The sequence below is a fragment of the Dipodomys spectabilis genome, unplaced genomic scaffold, assembly GCF_019054845.1.
Source record: "Dipodomys spectabilis isolate Male_0828 unplaced genomic scaffold, ASM1905484v1 ptg000026l, whole genome shotgun sequence".
NCBI lineage: Eukaryota > Metazoa > Chordata > Mammalia > Rodentia > Heteromyidae > Dipodomys > Dipodomys spectabilis.
In genome coordinates this window covers 8,606,189-8,617,652 of record NW_024870703.1, presented here as the reverse complement: position 1 = coordinate 8,617,652, position 11,464 = coordinate 8,606,189, and the positions used below count along the sequence as shown (strand labels likewise).

General features: G+C 45.4%; 1 non-coding gene across 1 annotated transcript; it reads left to right on the top strand.

The window, feature by feature from the left end:
• Positions 1-10,430: 10,430 nt before the first annotated feature.
• Positions 10,431-10,523, top strand: Trnai-uau. Its single transcript is given in 2 exon segments — positions 10,431-10,468; positions 10,488-10,523. It is a non-coding gene; the product is annotated as a tRNA-Ile (tRNA).
• The last annotated feature ends 941 nt before the right edge of the window (positions 10,524-11,464 follow it).

Here is an 11,464-nt window from a genome sequence, read left to right as displayed (position 1 = left end):
AGTGAGACCCTTGGTTTGATCCCCAGCATCACCACAAAGCAAAAATCAACAAACAACAAACAAAATGCCCCAAGCAATGGTAGCAACAAACCAAAACAGACAATTGTTGGAGAAGATGTGGAGAAACTGGAACTCTTCTACATTATTAGTAGAATTAGAAAGGAAGCAACTGCTGTGGGAAAATGTATGGCTATTCATGTTTTAAAAATTGTATGTAAGCTGAGCACTAGTAGCTCACACTTCTAATCCCTACTTTGCAGGAGGCTGAGGTCTGAAGGACCATGGTTCCAAGCCAGTCTAGGCAGAAAAAGCTGTAAGACTGTAAAAGAACCAGCAAAACATCAGGCTGGAGGCGTGGCAGAGTAACTGCCAAACCAGCTGAGTGAGCATAAAGCCCTGAGTTCAAACCTCAGTACTGCAAACATGAGATAACACAAAGAACCTAAACACAGAGTTAAGCATCTAATTCAAATGTGAGATGTCTCCCATGAGCTCACACTTTCAATACTTGCATGTCCCCAGCTAGTTGGCACTATTTGGGGGAGGTTCTGGAAACTTTCGTGGTGGGACTTAAAGTTCTACTTTCTTCTTCAGGAAGCAGATCACTGGTCGGGGAGGAGGATGGGTCATGCCTTTGAAGATTTCATTTGGACCTCAGTCCTTCTTTATTCTCTGCTTCCTGACTACCCAGAGGTGAACAGCCTCTGCCCTGGTGTTCTGTCTCACCATAGGTCCAGAACCACAGAGCCAAGTAGCCACAGATGGAACCCTCTGAAACCATAGCACAGGGAATCTTTCCTCCTCCCATAAGTACCTTCTGTCAGACATTTGGTCACAGTGACAAATAAACTGACTATCACCTATCTTCCAGAAATTTCATATTGAGTGAAATGTCAAAAACACTGGAAAGTGAGGTGCTGGTGGTTCACACTTATAATCCTAGCTACTTAGGAGGCTGAGATCTGAAAATTGCAGTTCAAAGCTAGCCCTGGAAGGAAAGTCCGTGAGACTCTTATCTCTAATTAGCCACCAGAAAACTGGAAGTGGTACTGTGGATCAAAGTGGTAGAGCCTTGAACAAGAGCCCAGGGACAAGCACCCAGGCCCTGAGTTCAAGTTCCCTAACTGACCAAAAAAAACCCCAAGCAAAAACAAAAACACAAAAACAGCACAGAAAGCAGAGCCTCATATAGATGTTTATACACATGTTCACAGCAGCATGCATTATTCACAAATAGGTAAAAGAGAGAAACAATCCAAATGTCCATCTTCAGATGAATGTATAATTAACATATAATGGGCCTTAAAAAGGAATGAAAGTGTGATGACAGGGTAAAAATCGATACATCTTAAAATAGTTTATGAAAGGAAATGAGCCAGATACAAGAAGACAAATATTGCATGAAGTCACTTCCATGAATACAAAAATGGTTAAAAATTTGCAGACAGAATAATAGTCTCCAGAGGGTGTGTGTGTGTGTGTGTGTCTGTGTGTGTCTGTGTGTGTGTGTGTATGTTTGTGTATGTGTCTGTGTGTCTGTGTGTAGGCAATGGAGTTACTATTTAATGGGTAGAGTTTAGTTTAGGAGGATGAAAATGTGGAGATGATGGCACAAACAATGTGAATAATTGCCTGCCACTGACTTGCACATGTTAAAATAGTAAATTTGACATTATGTATGCTTGTCTTTCTTTTTGAGACTGGGTCTCACTATGCAGCCCAGGTTGTCCTCGAACTTGTGATCCTACTGCCGTAGCCTCCTAAGTGCTGGTACTGAGATTATAGGTGTGTGTCACCATACTGGCTTTTATAAATTGAACTGTATGATTATTGGCAAAGCAGTTTATGTTTCCTTTTTTTCCATTGTTAGAAATGAAACTTAAGGCCTTGTACATGCTAGACTGAGCTCCATATGTAACTGATGTTGTATATATTTTACCATATTAAAAAAAAAAAGACAGTGTGGGCTGGGAATGTGGCTTAGTGGTAGAGTGCTTGCCTAGCATGCATGAAGCCCTGGATTCAATTCCTCAGTCACATAAACAGAAAAAAATGGAAGTGGTGCTGTAGTTCAAATGGTAGAGCACTAGCCTTGAGCACAGAGAGGCTCAGGGACAGAGCCCAGGTCCTGAGTTCAAGACCCAGGATCAGAAAAAAAAAAAAAGAAAAAAGAAGAAGAAAAAAGAAACGTATGACCCAGTAATTCCACTTCAAATTTACATGAGACAGACAAGCAAAAGGATGCGTTTAAGAATGCTTTAAGCAGCTTTATCCCTAATAGCCCAAATAGGAAGTAGCCTAAGACATTCATCCATAGAATGGCTAAGCTACACACACACATAACTAATATAAACAAGTAATAACTGTGTGTGTTAGTATAACAGAACATTATTGAACTCATTCTACCAGTGTTGCTGAACAGTTCATGAACATAGGCTGTTTTAGCCCAGTTTTTTGTGTTTCTTTGGCCCCAGGTGGTGGGCTTTCCTATTCATCCCAGATTCTCACACCTCAGGGTCAATATTCTCTGTAGCTGATTCTGTTAAGACTCTTCTCCTTCTCTCAAAGGAAGTCCCCATTAGTACCTGTGCTTAGCCTCCATGACTTCCCTTCCTGTATCCTGTTTCCCCATTAGGTTGGGATCCAACCATTGCTAGGCTGACTGGAGTCCACCTCTCAGCAGGAGGTCATCTAGGCATTGGGATGCTCCATGTACCTGGGTCCTAGTTTTCATTTCTATTCATTTCATGGCTGTTGTTCTAACTGGTCTTCCATTTCAAGGTAAACCCTTTGGCCATCGTTGTGTAGGGCCTCTGAGTGCCCTTGAGGGGGATAGTTCCCCGTGGCAAGCACCAGTCTCCTCCAGGTGGCCAGGTGGCAATATGAGCCATCCGTTCTGTGTAGTGTTGAGGCAGACACTTCAGCCTTACAATCTGGTTCTAAATCTCAGCTTTACCAGGTTCTTGTAAACCACCTGACTTTATTATGCCTTAGTTACTTGATGTCTATAAAGGGGATGGTGATACAGTAGTGGTGAGAATTGTGAGGGCTTCAGTGAGTACAATGGAAAGTTCTTGGAGCAGTATCTGCTGCACAGGAAGTGCTGAAAAGTCTTTACACCATAAAGCCCTGGAATTGCACCTCAGACTACCGTGTTCTCCACATTCTGTGGAAGAATTTTTTCCCAAGTGACAAATGAAATAACAATGCATGCTAGTTCAGGATCTCCTGACTTGAATGATCAAGTCAGGACACCACACTATTTATTTGAACAGAAAAGATCTAGAGTAAAAAGTTATTAACTAGTAAATAGGGATAAATAATACTGGAATTGCCAGCTGAAGTCTCACTTCTAATCTTACCTATTAAGAAGGCTAAAACCTAGAGAATTGTGTTTCAAAACCAACCCAGGCAGAAAAGACTGTGAGACTCCATCTCCAAAAAGAACCAGCAAAAGACAAGTTTGGCAGTGTGGCTCAAGTGGTGAGAGTGTTAGCCTTGAGTGATAAAGCTGAGTGATTGCCAAGGCCTCACTGAGTTCAACCCATGCCCCTTACTGCCCTCCCCTGCCACCCATACAAAAGAGTACCAGTCTACCAGCTGAAGGGAGCAGCTGCTAGCTCCAGGACCTTAGCAGAGATCTAGAGTTCAGGGGTGCCGGCACAGAAGTGACCCTCTGAGTGGCAAAGAAGTTGGCTGAGAGGCTGAGTCAGGGTTGACAAATGGGAAACTATCTGCTGGGTGCTGGGAATATCTTACTGGGAAGCGAGAAAGACAGTACTGGGCCAAGGAAGAAAAGCCCATTAGTGCTCCTTCAGCACTTTTACTGACAAGGCCTGTGAGGGTGGTGGTAGACCAGCTGACAAAGCACAGTGTCTACAGGTCAGATCCAGGATTATAGAGCAGGCAAGGAAGGGTGTCTTATCAAGGTGATAGACAGAGGAGTTACAGTTACAAAAGTCAGCTAATGAGTACATTTCTTTTTGGATAGCGTCACCCCTTCCCTTGTCTCTCCCAGTTTTTCCCTCCTATCTCCACTCACACGTTGTATAGCACATTTTCAACATAGTGTCCAGTGAGTGCCCTTGCTGCTTTTGTCCACCCTTTGTCCCGCCATTTCTATGCTCCCCTTACCCTCCCAAAGACATATGAGCGAACGAAGAAGAGAAAAATAAAACAAAAACAGGAGAAAAGGAAAAAAAACCCTCTTGTTTCCATTTCCTGGAGTTAATTTCGATAAACCTTATTTTGCATGATTAGATCCACATAGACATTGTGCCTTTTGTGTTCATCTCCTAAGATGGAGCAGAGGTCTTAACTGACTGGTTCACACTGCTTTATGTTCTATAATTTAAACATATGACTACACAAAACACAGTAAGACTCTTGTGCATCCACATTCATTGCTGCACTATTCACCATAGCCAAGATTGGAAACAACCCCAAGGCCCTATCATGGATGAGTGGATTATAAGTGTGGTAGAAGCTAGATGCTGGTGGGTCACGTCTGTAATCCTAGCTACTCAAGAGGCTTAAATCTGGGAATCATGGTTCAAGTCCAGCTCAGGCAGTTAAGTCTGTGTGGTTCAAGGGGTAGCCTTGAAGACAAAAGCTCCAGGAACAGAAAGAATATTGTATCATTTCCAGGGAAATGGATGGACCTAGAAAAAATTATGTTAAGTGAAGTATATCTGGCTCAGAGAGACAAAAGGTATATGTTTTCTTTCATATGTAGAAGTTAGGTCTAAATTATAAACACATATAAAAACAAATGCAGGATTATATGCATATGTATACAAACAGATTAAAGATCCTCAGAGGAGGATTCTAAAGGTGTAACTCTTCTGAGCAGTTTAACAGATAAATACCATGAGGCTGACACATTTTGTTGGGATGGGGGAGAGGAAGGGGAACAGATGAACAGGGAGAGGAAGGAAGGCAAATACAGTCATTATATCCAATGTACGTATGTAAAAATGGTATTATAAAGTTTGAAGGTGTTAATGGGGCTGGAAAAGGTAGGGGAGGAGGATCAGCATTGTACTCATATTCTGACTTGTTGAAACTCCTCTGTACAACTATTTAAAACTCCTTTGTACAACTACTTAAAATAAAAAATATATATGACTACCCAAAACAAAAACAAAAAAACCCTCATTGTTTGAAGGCAACAATGAGTACCAAGGTTGTTCAGAAGTTGGGGGCCCAGAATTACAGGAGAAGTAACCTGAGGTGAGTTCCATATCCTGAACTACTTTCTTTTTTTTTTTTTTTGTCGGTCGTGGGGCTTGAACTCTGGGCCTGGGCGCTGTCCCTCAGCTCTTCAGCTCAAGGCGAGCGCTCTACCACTTGAGCTACAGCACCACTTCCGGTTTTCTGGTGGTTTATTGGAGATAGGAGTCTCACGGTCTCTCCTGCCCGGGCTGGTTTTGAACCACGATCCTCAGATCTCAGCCTCCTGAGTAGCTAGGATTACAGGCGTGAGCCACCAGCGCCCGGTCTGAACTACTTTCTTCCTGAAGCGTCTGCTGATTTATGAGTGGAAGAAACCAAGAAGCAGAAGAGCTAAGCAGAAGCTGTAGCCATGCGGGAGGGGGGGCGGGCAGAGGGAGAAAGGGAGGTCATGATAAAATGTGCATTGGAGTCCATCTTAAAAAAAGAGCTATTTTAATAAGTATAAAAATAAAAGTTCAAAGTGACATGAAAGTGCTGTCATTAAAATGATAATGTGTCCCACAGTGATACATCCCATAACATTACATTGGAAGTCATCTTAGATAGGATAGAATATGGCATGGTTGTTCACAACTATAGATGTTTTCATAGGGGAGAATCCTAAACAACCTGCTGGGCTAGCGAATGCATTTAAAACTTGAATAGACTCTGTTACACTGTCTTAAAAACAAAATCAAACTGAACAAATAGCTTTTAGTCTGTGTGTGTGTGTATGTGTGTGTGTGTGTGTCTGTACCAGTCCTATGGCTTGAACTCAGGGCCTGGGTGCTGTCCCTGAGTAGTTGTTTTTGTTTTTGTTTGCTAGCAATCTATTCCAATTCAGGAATTAACCACCAGAAATGGTGGTTAATTGGTCTCATAGACTTTTCTGCTTGGCCTGGCTTTGAACCATGATTCTTTGATCTCAGCCTCCTGAGTAGCTAAGATTATGGACACAAGTCACCAGCACCTGGCTTTTTTTTTTTTTTAATCAATATTTTACTGTTTTCTCATCACAATTTTTTTCCTTTGGTTTCAATACACCGTAAATGAGAGAAAGAGAAAGAAAAGAGAGAGGGGATCTGAGTATAATTCACCATCCAGCTGCACTCTTTCCTGCTCACATCTGCGTGGTACTTCCCTAGAGCCCATGCCTTGGGACCCTGACATTTCCCCCTCCTCAGGGGATGGAGGGTCATTTCCCTACAGGGGCTAAGTTTCTGTGTGGCACTGCCAACTTGGATATCCTCAAGGGCATTTACCTGTTACATCTTTTAAATTTCTATTTTTAAAAAATAGCAATTAATTGTCAAAACCCTCCCTAATTAAACTGGAATCACGTAGGAGCTTGTGGAGGTAAGCTGGCCAGTATACATGGAAGCTGCTGCACAATAGATATCCATCCATGACAGCTGCTTCTTATGTACCTTATGTGTGTTTTAACTGTTCTACAGCAACGTTGAAGTCCTGCACTGCTTCGTAAGTAACCATCATGAAAATAAATAAAGAAGTTTGCTAAAATAAATGAGGCCCATAAAATGGTAATTTTATAAATTTGAATCAAGACATCCTTATTCAGTAGATCCACAAATTATGCCAAGCTAACCAAACTGTTTGTATAGCGTACCATGAGGTCTCTTGTACCACAGAAACCAAAGCCATAACAAGAAAATACAGTGACCATTGCATGCAATTTGGCCTTCATTATCAGGAATAAAGACTGGTCACACCCCCTTCTTGTTATTTGCAGAATGGTATTTACAGATGGCGAAAGGAACCCCTGTCTTATCTCATCACTTAGACATAAAAACATGGAAATAATAATAAAAAAACTAGTTTTTTTTTAACAAGAGAAAAAGGCATAAATTCCAAACATTCATTTAGGAAAGCAGTTTTGTCTATTTCTGATGCTACAGTGAGTCATTAAAGTTGATACATTTTAATGTACAGCACATTTGTTCCTATACCAAATACAACATGTTATTTTAAAAGTTATTTGCTAGCAAAACATGCTTTTCTCTTACATGATTATATTAAAAGCTTGAATTACTTGGTAAATGCAAAAGATTGAGACTTTTTTATATTACAGGCATAACTTTTAAAACTATACATGGTTCTAAAGCAAGTTTTATTTTTAAAAATCCCTTCTTTATTACATATGTTATGCAATCTATTAAATGAGTAAAGTAATATCAATGTAGTCGGGATGGTGACACATGATTGTAATCCCAGCACTTGGGAGATTGAGGTGGGAGTACCTCAAGTTCCAGTCCAGCCTGGCTACATAATGAGACACTGTGTCAAAGAAATAAAAAATATATAATTTCAAGGTGTTGATAAGAGTTACATGGTGCCAGAGTCACTTCTGAAAGGATAGAAATTATACTTTACTACAAGTAGTAAAATCCAGAACACACACATATTTATAAGGTCATATGTAGCTATATAGGTTAATGTATATATTCATGTACACATATGTCTCTCGTATATAATGTACTATATGTGTAAATGTGTAATATCACTAATATATTAATATATGTGTATAAATGAGCATATGTACACGATATACATTTAATGCACATATGTATAGATACACATAAATGTGTATATACAAATATCAGAATATATCATAACATGTATATATTAATATGTATGCATATGGATTCATATATTAATGTATATCTTACAGTATATGTATATTATATATGTATATATATAATATATACATGTGGGTATATATACATATATGTTGATATATGTATATATATTTGCATGTCCTATTTACAATGGCTCCTCAATCCGCTCTTCCTGCCTGAGTTTCAAGGTGAGCACACCTGGCAAACCTTGAGCAGCAGGCTCTCCTCTCCCCCATTCACCTCTCCACCCTACTGGCTCAGCAGATCACGTGGTCTCATCTGTGTGCCAGGGGAAGGCAGCACCTCATGAAAGGAACTTGAACGACTTCCCAACGCCAGGGAAATTGAGGCTCTGGGCAGGAACCTGGAGAAAATAGCACTGAACTGGAGGGAGGGGATCAGAACCTCCTGGGAACACTGCTGAGACCTGCAAACCACTTTTCCCTCCCAGACTCCTCCAGGGAGCAGTGAGCTGGCCTCTCAGCTTGATCATCATTGATCCTCTTCAATCTTCTCAGGACTTTTTTTTTCATGTGTACTGTTTATTCTTATCACCTCACAAAAATAAAAATTATGATGCTAGCCGAGCTAGTCATTCAGTGAAATAGTATTTCCACATACTCCGCAAACTCCTATGACCTCAACTTCTGGCTGCTGCAGAGTCCCAGAACATTTCTGAGGGGAGCATGCGCTTCAGTGCAAGGAATAAGCACTTCCAGAGAAGGAATACGGGTGGACAGACAAGAATAAATAAGAAGGGAGACCCTAGATCTACCATCCCTTACACTTACGGGCTTGTCAGACAGTTAGATCTATAGAGAATTGTACATTTCAATAAGAATGGCGGGGTAGCCCACGGAAGACCCTCAGCAGGTTGAGGCCGGGGCAGGACAGGTGGAGGGACATAGGAGGTTCACCGGAAGCACAAGGTGTGAAAATGACAGCCTGGATGCCCCATACCCTCAAACCCTCAGTGCCACAGCTCATACGATTTAGGTCAAAGAGACAGCAAGGCCTTTATGGTCATCAAAGCGATCCATGGTCTTGAGGCTAAGTATCATGTGCAGGCTATAGGTAAAGATGAGCACCATGATGAGGGAGGGGAGAACAGGTCGGCACAATCGCCTGTCACTTAAAAGCCTGGATTGAAGAGAATCAATGATGATCAAGCTGAGAGGCCAGCTCACTGCTCCCTGGAGGAGTCTGGGAGGGAAAAGTGGTTTGCAGGTCTCAGCAGTGTTCCCAGGAGGTTCTGATCCCCTGCCTCCAGTTCAGTGCTATTTTCTCCAGGTTCCTGCCCAGAGCCTCAATTTCCCTGGCGTTGGGAAGTCGTTCAAGTTCCTTTCATGAGGTGCTGCCTTCCCCTGGCACACAGATGAGACCACGTGATCTGCTGAGCCAGTAGGGTGGAGAGGTGAATGGGGGAGAGGAGAGCCTGCTGCTCAAGGTTTGCCAGGTGTGCTCACCTTGAAACTCAGGAAGAGCGGATTGTACACATGCAAGCTGCTTTGAGGAGACATTGTAAATAGGATATGTAAATGTATATATATATATCTCAACATATATGTATATATACCCACACGTATATATTAATATATCTTATACATGCATATAATGCATATTCATATAAGGTATGGTATACGTTAATACATAAATCCATATGTGCACATATTAATAAATGTTATGATATATTCTGATATATAGAAACGCATTTATGTGTATACACGTGTGTATTAAATGTATATCATGTATATAGGCTCATTTATACATGCATTAATGTATTAGTGATATATATGTACACATTTACATACACATATACGCACATTATATACGAGACGCGTATGTATACATGAATATATACATTAACCTATATATCTACATATAGCTGTATAGATGTGTGTGTGTGTTCTGGATTTTACACTGTACTTGTAGTAAAGTGTAATTCTTTTAAGCTCCTAAAATGTCTTTACCACGTCGAAAGTGTCTATGAAACAGTCCCAGTTCAGCCGAGTCCGCCTTCGTCGCTGTAAGGCATCCGTGGACAGTCTGCCATCTCTCCGGGTTACTGGGTTTCGAGGCTGGAAACGCAGTTTGAAAATTAACACTCACCGCGTGGCCCAACCAAAGCGCAACAAAACCTCGGGGCGGGGCTTGGGCGGCCCGCCCGGACTTTGGGGACCCGCCTTCGGCACCCCAGGGGGCGGCCCCAGGCCCGCAGGGGGCCGGGGGGCGGTGGGCCGGCCCGCGCGCGGGCCCTCGGGGCCGTCTCCACCCGCGCCGCCCGCGCGGCTCCGCCCCTCGGCGCACGTCACCGCCGCGGCCAGGCCCGCCCCGCCCCCCGCCCGCTCCCCGGAGCCCCAGCCCCGCGGAGGACGCGGGCCTCCGCCTCCGCCTCGCCGTCCGGCCCCGTCACCCCCGAGGGGACCCCCGCTACCCGGCGGCGCCCGTGCGCTCGGCCGGGAGTCCCGGGGAAGCCGGGATTCGAGCGGTGGTTTGCAGGCGGCAGCCGCGCATGCTCGGCGGAGGCCGCCCGGGGCCAGGCAAACCCTGATAGAGCCTTCGCCGGGCCTGCACAGCGGAGCTCCAGTGGCGCAATCGGTTAGCGCGCGGTACTTATACAGCAGTACATGCAGAGCGATGCCGAGGTTGTGAGTTCGAGCCTCACCTGGAGCACGAGCCTTTTGGGCGTCCCCACGCCCCCGTCCCGTTTTATCTCTCTGCGGAAGGAGAGCGTAGGCTTTAGAGGCGCGCGGTCTGCAGGGCCGCCCGCGGCGGAGCCTCCCGCCCGTTTTTCCCGGTCTCTGTGCCGGGCGCCGCGTCCAGCGGCGTGAGCCGGGCGCGCGCCCACCGCCCTTCCCATTTCTCTGGGGGACGCCTGGGTCCCTGGGGGGCCGCAGCCCCCCCGCACGCGGGCCCCTCCCCCCCGCACGCGGGCCCCTCCCCCCCCCGCACGCGGGCTCCGGGCTCCGGGGCGCTCCCTAGCGGCGGGGCCGGGCCCGGGGGCGTGGCGCCCCGAGCCTCCCCGGGGCAGCGGGGGGGGGCGGGGTTGCTTCCGTCTCCCCCAGCACCCCCCACACCCCCCCACACACAGGCACCCGCGCCCCGGCACCCCATCCGGGTGGGGCGCCCCCGAAGGACGGTGGCAGCCAGCGACCCGCGAGGCGACCTCTCCCGGACCTGTGGAATACCGGAAGCGGGGTGGGCGGGGCCGGGATGCCCCAGGCCCGCTGGGGTTGGGGCCAGCGGCCGTCTGTCAGCGGGCGGTGCACCTGTTCCCCGCCCCCCCAGGTGTGGGGGCAAAGCGGGCACGGGTACTAGTTAGGGCGCCCTCTGTCTAAAGGGCGGTTCAGCGGCTTTGATTTGTTTCCTTGCCTATCCTGGGTCTTGAACTCAGGGCCTGGGCTCTGTCTGTCCCTGAGCTTTTCTGCTTAAGGCCAGCGCTCCACCAGCTCCACCTCCAGTTAAGCTGTTCTTGTGCACGTCATAATTGTTACCTTGTGGATGGAAAGCTGGGAGAAGGACCGAGGCGGGTGGCGCCTGGGTTGTCTCAGCTGTCATCCCTGTCCGGTTGGTGACTGTCACACTCCACCCAACTCCATGTCAAATGTGATGTG